Here is a 13,862-nt window from a genome sequence, read left to right on the forward strand (position 1 = left end):
TTTTAATTAGCATGAAATATTGATAGATTTAAATTTCAATTACTTTAACACAGAAAGTTTGAACCACAGAAGCAAGGCTGGCTTCAGTTGGACTGGGACCAAAAGAATTAAAATTTCTCAGTTTACTACATCAAAAATGCTTGCACACACTTTACTATTAAGTTTACATGCAGTTGGCGTCTGTGAGCTTTTTTCTTTTTTCTGCTACAGTTGCAGCAATTTACCACAAGCTGTTCAAATGTTAATTTGAGGGTGTAAGGTTTCACTTAGTCCTTAGTTATTTGGCTAAATTAAATACATCCCACCACACACTTAACTATTCTCGCAACAGGCTAACCACTTCAGATACAAACCACATTATGAACTTCACTCTGATTTTCTAAATATAAAAGCAAATCCTCATTATCAACAACGAGTAACATTCTAACGAGTTTAACAACTAGTGATTATGGACCTATGTATGGGTGTGTGTGTCTGTGTATGCACCCATATATGTGTGTGTATGTGTGTGTGTGGATATATATGTGTATGTGTATTAATATATGTAGTATATATATGTGTGTGTTTTCATGTATATACATATACACACACATACAAACATGCATTATAAATATATGCATACACACACACATCATATAAAATTATGTACATATACAGTAATATCCATATGTGTGTATATGTATATATATATATATATATATGTGTGTGTGTGTGTGTATGTGTATATATAAATATGGGGTTATATATATGTGTGTATATTAGTATATACTCCCTACATGCTTGTATTTGTTTGTGCATTTATATCTATGTATAAACCTCTATACATATATATCAGATTGGAGTCTGGTGCAGCCATCTGGTTCGCCAGACTTCAAGTCAAATCGTCCAACCCATGCTAGCATGGAAAGCAGACGTTAAACGATGATGATGATGCATATATGGACATCTATATATATATAATTTATGTATATATGAATATATGCATGTTTATTTATATATTATGTATGTATATACATACACACACACACACACATCCTATATATATATATATATATATATATATATATATATATATATATATTTGTATGTATATATTTGCATATATATATATATATATACTAATACACACACACACACATACATATATTTCACTCTAAATGGACTTGAGATGTAAGTATTCTTAAACGGAAATCCCATTGTCAATAACATTTACAAGTTCAAAACTAGAAACTAAATTAACTTACGAAATATGTCTGTCTTCTTCGTGTGTGCTCGAGCTTATCTCGGCTTTCATGACATTGAATAGTTGAAAAGGAAGGGCATTTTCAAATCTAATAATACATTTTTCAGACATGAAGATTAAATAATGTTGAAGTTGTATTATGTATAGATTATTGTATGTAGATTATGAGTAGAAATAGCCGAAAGTGTGTATGTTTGTAATTCTGCCAGAGCAGTATGTACAGCTTGGTAGCACGCCTTAAGACAACAGTCGCCATACATTATTATATATCAATTTATACATATACATAGGTGCAGGAGTGGCTGCGTGGTAAGTGGCTTGCTTACCAACCACATGGTTCCAGGTTCTGTTCCACTGCATGGCACCTCAGGCAAGTGTCTTCTACTATAGCCTCGGGCCGACCAAAGCCTTGTGAGTGGATTTGGTAGACGGAAACTGAAAGAAGCCCCCGTCGTATATATGTGTATATATATATATATACACACATATATATATATATGTATATGTGTATGTGTGTGTATACGTTTGTGTGTCTGTGTTTGTTCCCCCACATTGCTTGACAACCAATGCTGGTGTATTTACGTCCCCGTAATTTAGCGGTTCGGCAAAAGAGACTGATAGAATAAGTACTAGGCTTACAAAAAATAAGTCCTGGGGTCGATTTGCGCTAAAGGTGGTGCTCCAGCATGGCCACAGTCAAATGACTGAAACAAGTAAAAGGGTATATGTATATGTGAAGGCGCATGGTTTAGTGGTTAGAGCATCAGGCTCACAATCATGAGATAGTGGGTTCAATTCCCAGACCATGTTGTGTTCTTGAGCAAGACATTATTTTTCATGTCGTTCCAGTTCACTCAACTGTAGAAATGAGTTATGATGTCACTGGTGCCAAAGTGTATCGGCCCTTTTTGCCTTTCCCTTGAATAACATTAGTGGTATGGGGAGGGGAGGCTGCTGGTCTTCCATAAACAACCTTGCCTGGACTTGTGCCCCAGAGGAGAACTTTTTAGGTGCAACCCCATTGTCATTCGTGAACAAAGGGTGTCTTTACGTTTTTTTACATATGTGTATATATGTATGTGTGAGTCTATGTATAAATATATGTATATAAAGATAGATTGACAGATTGATAGATAGAATGTGGAGGTGAGTGACTTAGTGGTGTTGCACTCATGATGGTAAGATTGTGGTTTCAATTCCTGGATGTGGCAATGTGTTATGTTCTTGAGCAAAATAGTTCATTTCTCATTGCTCAGTCCACTGAGCTGGCAATAGATTACTCAATTCAGGTGGGGGAACATATAAGCCACAGCATTCGGGAAACAGACTCTATGAGCCTGTGGGTCGATAAGGCCCTTTGATTCTTTTGAGATGTGTGTGTTTGTGTGTGTATTGCATGGTTAAAAATTTCATTTCCCGACTGCATCGTGTCTAGCTCAGTCCTGTTGCGGTACACCTTGGGCAAGTGTCTTCTACAGCCCTGAGCCAACCAAAGCCTTGTGAGTAGATTTGGTAGACAAAAACTGACAGAAGCTCATTTGTGCATCTCTTTGTCTTGACATTGGGTGGTCACTGTTAATCAATGTCACTGTAATACAAGCAATGCCATTTGTTTCCACTTGTGTGGAAACAGGTGAAAGTTTGCTACAGAAAGAGCAACTGGGTTTACAAAACCAGCCTCAATGAATTTGGTTTGCAAGCCTGAAGATGTCTTCATCAAGACTGAGCAGAAGAGAATTCTCCTTCTGTTGTTATTTTCTTCAAGTCTAATCTAGGTTTAGAAGGTTTCGTTTTCTGGAGGTCTCTTTCTACAAAGAACATCCATCTTGGCCTGTTTGAGTCCCCTTGCCAAATGGAAACTCTCTTGTGCATTTGTTGCCTTCCATATAAGGTGATTTCCTGTTGTGGTCACAGTCGGAACTATGAATCATCTGAGGCTCTGTAATCCGAATGAGATCTTTCTTCATAATTATCATCATCATCATCATCAACATAGCCACTGTCACCACCACCACCACAATTTTCATCACTGGTGGGTATGAAGATGGTGGTGGTGGTGGTGGTGGTAGTGTAGAGAGAAAAGCCCCAGCCAAGTCCAGTGTGATTAGATGGCTTCTTGTAATCAAGCCAACAGATGGTCTGCCTGCTCAACCCCAAAGTCCTTCCATGACTTAGTTCTTAGACATTTTTACTGTCTCTGCTGCAAATTTTCTATGCACAAAATGGAGGACTTGTTGCCAAGCCAAGCTTTGTAAGTCTCCTCTTTTGCTTGAGTCCAATACAAATTCCTGCTTGGTGCCTGGTGCAAATAAGATCACATTAAGCTGGAAAATGAAAAGCACACACACCCAAACACACACACATGCATATATATATACATGACTGCTGGCATTTCATTTTGGAAGCTCTGATGATGCTCTAACGTGATACACAAGAACTCAACTATGAATGCATTGCACCTTACAGCAGAAACAGCTGTAAGCTATAGAGGTTCACGACATAATTTCTTATTTCCTTGTCATTTATATAATGTCTTATATATCATCATCATCATTATAATCATAATCATTTAACATCCATTGTCCATACTGGCATGGGTTGGATAGTGTGATCAGAGCTAACAAGCTGGGGGGCTGCACCAGACGCAAGTCGGATTTAGCATGGTTTCTACAGCTGGATGCTCTTCCTAGCACCAACTGTTTTACAGAGTTTGCTGGATGCTTTTACATGGTCCTTTGTAGGCACTTTTATGCAGCACCACATGGGCGCTTTTACATGGCAACACATGTATGTATATGTATGTGTGGGTGTATATATATACAATAATCCCTTGTCATATTGTGGTTCACTTGTCTCGGTTTAGTATTTAAGCCTATGTCGATTCTTCCGTTAGTGTCATTTTGTATTTATAATAAAATACAGTTCTAAGGAAGGATAGGAAAATATTAGATTTATAAGCTCTAAACTTCACTCCATAATTGCCCATGGGCATATGGTGTAATGGTTAAGAGCATGGGCTACTAACCCCTGAAAAATAATAATAATAATAATAATAATAATAATAACATCAAAAAATGCCTTAGGAATGAGAACCCAGGTTCAAAATTTCCCCAAAGTGAAGGCTGGAGGGTATATCAGCCGAAATGTTGTGTTAACAACAAACAAGATGAGGACAAATATCCATCAAATGTAAATAACGTAATAAAATAAGTATATACAAATTATAAAAATAATTTTAAAAAATATACAGTACAATACTGTTTCTACCTTGTGGATTTTCACCTATCATGGGGGTTTTTGGAATGTAGCACTCGTGATAGTCAAGGGATTACTATATTTATATATATATTTCTTTACTACCCACAGGCTAAACACAAAGGGCTAAACACAGAGGGGACAAACGGATTAAGTCGATTATATTGACCCCAGTGTGTTACTGGTACTTAATTTATCAACCCCGAAAGGATGAAAGGTAAAGTCAACCTCAGCGGAATTTGAACTCAGAACGTAATGGCAGACGAAATACGGCTACGCATTTCACCCGGCGTGCTAACGTTTCTGCCAGCTCACATATATTTATATATAAATATACATACAAATACACGATGATATACATTCTTTCAGTTTCCAACCGGCAAATCCACTCATAAGGTTTCTTTTTGGTCTGGAGCTATAGAAGAAGCCACTTACCCAAGGTACCATCCACGCAATGGGACTGAACCCAAAACTACATGACTGGGAAGCAGACTGCTTAACCACACAGCCATACCCATATCAAAAAATCTTCTCTGCTGTAATTCAATGTTGAAGAATTATTAAATCAAACCAATTCCATCTGTTAGTTATCTTGTCTGTCAATAACTTCCAGAGCAGACAAAAAGTAATTCTTTTTATATTTTTTGTTGTCTTTTTTTTCATTTCCTGTTATATATATGTTTTTTATTAATTTTATTTTAATGTATTTCATATTTGTTTTTTGTTTTTTTTTTACATCATTAGAATTTCTTTGAAATTTATCTTTTAATTTTTTCTTTTTTTGTTAGTCAGATCTTCTTATGTTCAGATTTTTATCATCTCAGACTCATGTTGCAACTTAAATCAATCCCTGCCATATTCACCATTCTACAATTAGCCAATCAACTTGCAGACTTAATGAAATATATACATATATACACATACGTCTGTGTATATATATATATGTGTGTGTGTGTGTGTGTGTGTGTCAGTATATACGTATATACATACATACATACATATATATATATATATATATATATATATATATATATATACACACATATGTACATATATATATAGACATGTACATGCGTATGCACCAAAGTGTTCTGTGTAACTAAATATTTACACACAGAAACATATATGTACACACACATATACACATACACACACACACACACACATATATATATATATATACACACACATACATGTATATACATATACACGTGCATTTATACATATACATATTGCACAAATATATAGACATAAACATGTACATGCATGGAGATGAGAGAAAAATACCCAAACCGTTGGAGATGTTTAGATTAAAGTCAAGATAGATGCGTCAAAGAACCCAGTCAGGAGATGTAAACATCTCAGTGCAACAGATGCAAGTTCCAGGAATTGTCTGAGAGAAGATAGAGAGGGAGATAGACAGCAAGAGAGAGAGAGAGAGAGGAAGAGAGAGAGAGATTGTTCAGTGGTGAAGTGGAGAAAATGAATCTGGCTAAAGATGGATTGTATTGGTGTTTGTTTATATGTTGTGGGTGTGTCACCATGTGTGTATTTGTGAGTGTGTGCCTGTATATATATGTGTGTGTGTGTGAGAGAGAGAGAGAAAGGGAGAAAAACTGAGAAAGTGGGAAGAAGTGAGTGTACAGAAGTATATGCGTAAACACACCCACACAGATGTATATATATACACACACACATGCATACACATATACACCACTCTCCAGATGTAGGGGTACAAATGACAGAAATAATGTAAAATAATTATTAGCAGAGTTAATTTATTCATAAGAATCTCTATTGTCCAATATGTCTCCTTCTTTTCAAGATGTGATTTCAGAGAGAGAATTAGCTGCTATCTTTAGCAAGTAGAGTGATCCCTTATATGGTTCTTCATTAGTGATATTTATGCCTTTGCCTGTTCCAGGAAATATGATAGATCAGTGGTCCCCAACTTGGGATCCACAAAGGTTAGTACTGGGTGTCCATGAACTAAATTCAAAATTTCATATATATTTATATATATACATGAATTCAACAAAACCTGTTACTCTGAGTTTCACGTGAAACTCAGAGTAACAGGTTTTGTTGAATTTTTTGCTGCTTTAAATAAAGCATATTACTCTACCACTGGTATTTGAGTACTCTTTTTTTCCACCTTGTTTCACATTTATGTGTTTACTCCGGTATATATACATAAATGTAGAAGTCATGCGTAAACTGGAGAGAAACGAAGGTAGTATGCTCCGTTGGATGTGCAACATCAGTGTACATGTACGACAAAGTGCAAATGTGCTGAGAGAAAAGTTGGGCATAAGAGGAATCAAATGTTGCATGCAAGAGAGAAGACTATGTTGGTTTGGACATGTGATGCGTGTGAGTGAGGACAGCTGCATAAAGAAGTGCTGATCACTGAAAGTGGATGATACCCGCGAAAGAGGGAAACCTAGGAAGGTGTAGGATGAAGTGGTAAGGACCAATCTCAGGATGTTGGGCCTCACGGAGGAAATGACCAGGGACCAAGATGTCTAGCAATATGAAGTTCTTCAGAAGGCCCACCCACATCAGCGAAACTGAGTTCTAGAAGTGCTGAGTGTCCCACCAACACCTAACAAGAAAACTTCTCACACACTCTCCACCACAACAAACCAAGCTATGTCTCTACACCTTCTCTTCTTCACATTTCACTATGCTCACCTCCTTCTCCCCAATCCTGTCCTCTTGGCCCTGTGCCACTGTATCATTGCCCTCTGCTAGCCCCCAACCTGTATGTTCCACCCACACGCCCTGTTTCACTGTATCATTACTATCTGCTAGCCCCCAACCTGTGTTCCACCCATGCATAAAAAGAAAACTTTTCATACACCCTTCCCCAACAAACCAATCTGCATCTCTACATCTCTTCTCTTCCTCACATTTCCTCCTTCATACACTAAGCCTAGCTCTCACTCCCCAATCCTGTCCTCATGGCCCTGTTCCTCTGTATCATTGCTATCTGGAAGTCCCACTGACTCTATATATACCCAACTTTGCGTCCCTGCACTCTTTAATCATGCTTCCTTTGCAATATCCTGCCACATATAACATTCAAACCTCAAGGGTATGCCCTGGCGCTTGCCACCATCTATATCTCTCTCTTCCTGTACTCAACCATCCCGTATATATTCTGATCCCCGTCTCTTGTGAGTATGCCCAGCATTTTGCCACCATCTCTATCCTGATGTCTCTCACTCTCTCCTCCTGCATTTCCCTCAGGTTGGGTAACCATGTTTTTCCTTTGTGGCAGTGCACCTGTTTCTGTCTTCACTCCTGATCTCTCTCTCTCTCTCCAGCTGGGTAACCTTGGACCTCTTCTAGAGCAAGACACCTGTTTCTATCTCTCTCTCACTGTAACCTTTTCATCATCTTACACAAGATCCCTCCTCCGATGCCCCTTCCCTCTCAAAAGTTCCTTTTTTTTGTCTTGCAAGTACTTGGAGACCCTGTCAGTGCAGGTGCCACTTAAAAACACCCAGACGACACTATAAAGTGATTGGTGTTAGGAAGGGCATCCAGCTGTAAAAATCCTGCCAAAATAGTTACAGAAGTCTGGTGCAGGCTTCTGCCTGGCTGGCTCCTGTCAACCGTCCCACCCATGCCAGCATGGAGGGCGGACGTTAAACGATGATGAAGGATAAGCATATTAAAAGGGGTCCATGGGAAAACTCATTTAAATAAAAGTGCTGGAAACCACTGTGATAGATGTTTAATTTGTTTTTGTTGTTTAACCAAATGCCAGTCCTAAGCCAACAGACCTATGAGCAAAGACATTCCACATATAACCAACACTCCTTTTGAAAAGTATCTAGAACTACCTTAATGTGTCCTTCCTCTTTTTAAAAATAAATGATACGTTATAATTTGGAGTTTTAGCTGCACCTTTTAGCAGATTGAGTGATTACATAGAAGCTCTCTTGCTAGCTGTGTGTGTGTGTGTCCAGAGAGGGATTTGGAAAGTTAGCTTGTATGTTCTTCATGTTGATAGTTCTTCACATTTGCGAACTTATGTAGAGTTAACCCTTTTCATACCAATTCCCCCGTGACTGCATCTGGTTTTATGATGCCTCTGGCTCATTTCCTGTGTTAAAGTGATCTAAATTAAAAGTTTCCATCAAAATTTCTTATGTTCGAAACACCAGCTTAGTAATGATAGTAATTTTATAATATAATAATGAAATTATTGTATACAGTGCTCAGGTGCACCACAACTTGTCAAAAGTGCATATAAAGCATATGCAGTAATGTACAAATGTCTGGGAAGTGAACAGTGTATGAGTCAAATACATGCTTGCATGTGTATGGAGGGGAGAAAATCAGGTGTAGTGTTGGCGAATCTCAGGAAGCATGGAAGTTTTGAAGGATGCAGTGCTCCGACAACCAACAACTGATGCCGGTAGTTTGTTCCATACTTCAGCAACTCTTAGTGTGAAAAAATGTTTCCGAAAGTCATGGGAGCTGTGCTGTTTTCTGACTTTGTAAACATGTCCACAGGTATTAGACAGGTGGAGTTTGAAAAGGTGCTCAGAGTTATTGTTAGTAAGATGGTTAATAATTTTATGGGTGTCTGCCAAGTCAGCTGCCAAAAGTCTCCAATATTTTCAAAATAAATTGAAACAAATGCAGTGTTTTTCATTAGAAATTTGGCAACAAAAGGGTTATTTTACTTAATTCATTATTTTCAAAATTAACTAAAACAAAGGCAGTATTTCAACAGAAAATTGGTAACATAAGAAAAATTTAATAACTTGGCATACAATTTGGAAGTAACAAAGAGACAGTGTTAATTCCAGTCTTCAAGAATTGGAATTTCCTTCAATCAAACACAATAATTCCTATTTTTACCTCTATTACCTGAAGTATTTTTTATTTTACTAGTGAAAAGTGTTTGTTTCTGCAGTATTTTGAATCAAGAAATTGGCTGCAATTGGGATTCCAAATAGTGGAGATTTTTCACAGATTCTCTTAAAGTGAATCTAAAATTCTGGCTCACAGCATAATGGTTATGGTGAAATCTTTTATACCTATTCTCTTAACAGTATTTAACTCTTTTGAAAATTGTCAAAGTGAAAAACTCAGTCCCATAATGGTTCTGTTACGGAACAGAAATAATGATAAAAGAAGGGATTAGAGGTTCTTTTACATAAGAAAGGTATTCAGTTCCTCCTGAATGAATGTAAACAAGTTTAGTATGATTTTTGTGATATCCTGTGTTTCAGATCCAGTCCTATGTTACACAAGAAGTTAAAGAGTTAAGCATGGCTAAAGTAAAACATGGCACAGGAAATTAATATAGTGTGTTTATGCAATAGAAGCCGAAGAGGTAGAAGGAAAAATTAAGTGTCTTTGGTTACAAAAATCTGGAAGCAATGGGAAAATTTGGTTATCAGATCTGAATTCAGCATCACTGATATGGCAAGAAATAGTATTCTCAGGTTTGTAAGAGAAAAGAAAACAAATTGAAATTTATTATGTTGTGTAACAAGGTTTTTATAGAGATTTTAATTAGAAACATGTTAGAAAGAGGGGCTTCACTTAAGCTGGCTGATTTTAAAAGAAAGATTTCAATAGAAAAAAAATGGAGAATAAGCGAAATACTTTTTTGAGCATTTTTATTACAAATATGACAGTTTATTTCTCAAAAAACAAAAACATGGAAAAAGAAACATACAAAAATAGTTGTAACAATCAGTCATATTACAACAAGAATTGGAGAAAGATGGCTCAAAAAAAAAAAAAAATGGAAAGGAAAATTTTAGATAGTAATCTCACAATGTATATTAGATTGTAGTAAAGAAGGAAAAATTAACAATTTTGATGAATGAATGTGTATGTGTATATATATATATATATATATATATATATATATATATAGATATGTATGTATATATAAAGCGTGGTACCAATATATACAGAGTGCTGTTTGCTGAATAAACATTTCCAGAAAATTAGAAGTGAAATGACAATAATGGTTTCAAATTTTGCCACAAGGGCAGCAGTTTTGGGGGAGGGGGTTAAGTCAATTACATCGACCCCCAGTTTTCAACTGGTACTTAGTTTATTGATCTCGAAAGGATCGAAGGCAAAGTTGACCTCGGCGGAATTTGAACTCAGAACGTGGAGACGGATGAAATGCCGCAAAGCATTTTGTCCGATGTGTTAACAATTCTGCCAGCTGACCGCCTTAAATGACAATAATAATATTAATTATCCTTAATTTAGGCACAAGGCCGGCAAATATTTGACTGGTCCTTTATTTTATCAACCGCTGAAAGGGTGAAAGGCAAAGTTGACCTTGGTGGGATTTGAACCCAGAACAATAATAATAATAAAATGATAACAATAAAAATTATAACAACAACGACAGTACCAAAGCCAAAATGATTGATATGTGTGGAATAGTCAATTTAATAATAATGATCAAAGACAACACTTGACATCTAGAAAGTTCCCTTGAACAAGGAAAACACTTTGCTCCCTCACTTCCCTTCCCACCTCTGGATGTTTACAAATGAAGTAAACAATGATGTGTGTACATGTGTGTATGTGTGTTATTCGCCATGCTGGACTGCTGAAATCTAAAAGTTTTTTTTCATTCTCTCTCTGTTTATTTCCTCTTATTCCTTTCTGCTGAAGAGCATAGGCTCAAAATGTAAAAGACCTCTTCATTTTCCTGAGCGTCAAACTAATACACTTGCTTGTTGTTCATACACCTGTCTTCGTCTCGTTTTTCTATAAATTTCAACTATATATATATATATATATATATATATATATATATTCTCTCCAAAATTTGACAGCAGATACCATTTTTTTCTTTTTTGTAGTTTTTTTCATTTTATTTATTTAATATTAGACATTGAAAAAAAATATTTTTTTTCCTACAAATAATATTTATTTTAAACCATGAATAATATTTTTTAAAAAATTAACTTAAGTATTGTTTATCATATAGCAAAATAGTGGAATATTCTAGAAATATTAAAATGAAGTCTTTTTTCAATTGAAAATGATACTACATAGAAAAGGCAAAAACGTGTATATATACATGTATGTGTGTATATATATATATATATTATATATATATCAGGCACATGCCATCAATAATTACCCAGGTAGGCAATTGGTGACCTTTATGTAGTAAAACACACAAAAATATAAGCGAAACGCAGGCACACAACTGAGTTGAAGCCAGATTTACTTCTGCCTTTATAGCGCATAAAGAAAACGGTGTTGTAGGAGTGTATGCAGCATGTGTACTATAGCAGTACTATGCGTAGCTTAAATGCCAAGATTGAAAAACAGGGGCAAATTAAGCTTCCCTAATTTATGAAAGAATAAAATATTTTGCATTTTATGTATAATAATCAGAGTAACCTTCACAATTTTACTGAATTCGGTGCATATTTTGTCATAACAGGAAAATTGCTATTGATCTATTTTATTCAAGGTAGGCATTGCCTATCTTGCCTACCCAGGTGGCGCATCCCTGATATATATATATATATATATATATATATATATATGCCAATATCGAACAGTGTCAATGAGTGCTTATCACTGCAGTGGTGGGTAAATATTCTTTATTTGTGGGTCAACAAGGCTTGTAAAGAGAGATCTCTTTACAACTTTCAGGTGTAACATGTGGGAAAGTTTGTACTTGTCTCCATGCAGCACACTTGAAAATTATCAAGAGATCTCTCTTTACAAGAAACCAATGGTAGCCTAGTTGACCCACAAATAAACCACACACACACATGCAGAGAGAGATACATGCATGTATTATGCATAACTGTGTATCCAAAGTACTGGAATAAATACAAATATTAGAAAACCATTGGCTTTAATTTAGAATTATATCAGAATATAAACCATCAATGGTATAGAAAAAACAAATGGTGGGAGTCTCCTGGTGGATCATTTTACAATTAGCTGACCATTCCTCAAAGATGGCATCTTGAATGCCAAAGACAGAGATGTAGTATCATATATGCATAGAAAATCCTGGATGGGGGGAATGTTCCAAACTTTAGCATTAGATAGAATTTTAAAGCAGGAACAGAAAGATACCGTCAGCTTCTAAATATAGCACCTTCAAAATAATGAGCAAAAGCATTCTATAATACCATTCAGCTATTCTTCGACTGTTCAACTGCTCAATAACTGCAGTACTACTTCAATAGAATTACTGATATTTTTATGCATTTTCAAAGACTTGGGGTAAAGTTAATGAATAGACTGGACAAAAAAAAAAAAGGAAGTACAGTTCTTACTGTCTAAATGGTCTTGGTTTACTGAATGGTCAGGAATAAAATAAATGAGATATTTGGGAAATGGAATACCATTTAGTTCTCACCCAATCTGGTGCCTTCAAATTGGGAGCAAAGCAGCAGCTCTCTATAAAACCCTTGCTGGGTTCTGATTTGAAGTGCATTTACAATTTTATTTTATTTATAAAACAATTAAACAGTAAAAACATTGATTAAAATTTCTTCAAATATATTAGAAATAAATCCCTTCTCTATTCTCATTATCACCGACAAAAATCACAAAAAGGAATTTGCAGCCCATAAACTTACTTCATTTAATTGTGTATGTGTGTGTGTGTGTGTGAGAGAGAGAGAGAGAGAGAGAGAGACACACACACACACAAAGTACATGTATAAAAAAAGAAGTACAAAGTACAAAAATGAACAAAAAGTGATGACAAATTGAATTTCCAAGTGTTGAAAATTTTGTAATTTTTTACACATTTTTTTGTTTTACAAAATTTACAAGAATTGTATTTTACTAAATCATTCAAAAATTTACATTGAAATATTAAAACAAAACAAAAAATAAATAAAAACAAAAAATACATTGTAAATATGAAAATTGAAATTATATGAATTTAAATCCAGAATTTATATATATTATACACAATTGATTTTAGCTTTAGTTAGTTTAATTTAAGTTTTTTTTTTTTTTTATCTTTTGTTTTTTGTATCGTCGTTGTACTTGAATTTATCAAGGAAACAACTGCCTGCCAAGAAACTTGGGAGATAAAATATACAAATTTGCCCTTTGTTTTTAGTTTTTTTTTTGGTGGGGGGAATCAATTGAAGGAAGAAGGTTTTCTCTCAGCTATTTAAGGAGTAAGAAAAACAGTATAATTCATGTCAGGTGTCAGTAACTATGGTCCATGATTATTTCATTTTATCTAATTTTTACTAAAAAAAGTTAGTAGTTTCTATTAAATAACAAGAGAGAGAGAGAGAGAGAGAGAGAGAGAGTACTATTAACTAACATAAAGCAGGTTGCCATCAGGTGAAAGAAAGATACAATTTGAACC

At 35.4% G+C, this 13,862-nt stretch overlaps 1 long non-coding RNA gene across 1 annotated transcript; it reads left to right on the forward strand.

The window, feature by feature from the left end:
* The first annotated feature begins 4,857 nt into the window (after positions 1-4,857).
* LOC118765924 lies at positions 4,858-10,321 on the forward strand. The gene is made up of 2 exons (XR_005001837.1): positions 4,858-5,123; positions 9,751-10,321. It is a non-coding gene; the product is annotated as an uncharacterized LOC118765924 (long non-coding RNA).
* The last annotated feature ends 3,541 nt before the right edge of the window (positions 10,322-13,862 follow it).

Source organism: Octopus sinensis, linkage group LG14 (genome assembly GCF_006345805.1).
Source record: "Octopus sinensis linkage group LG14, ASM634580v1, whole genome shotgun sequence".
Taxonomy (NCBI): domain Eukaryota; kingdom Metazoa; phylum Mollusca; class Cephalopoda; order Octopoda; family Octopodidae; genus Octopus; species Octopus sinensis.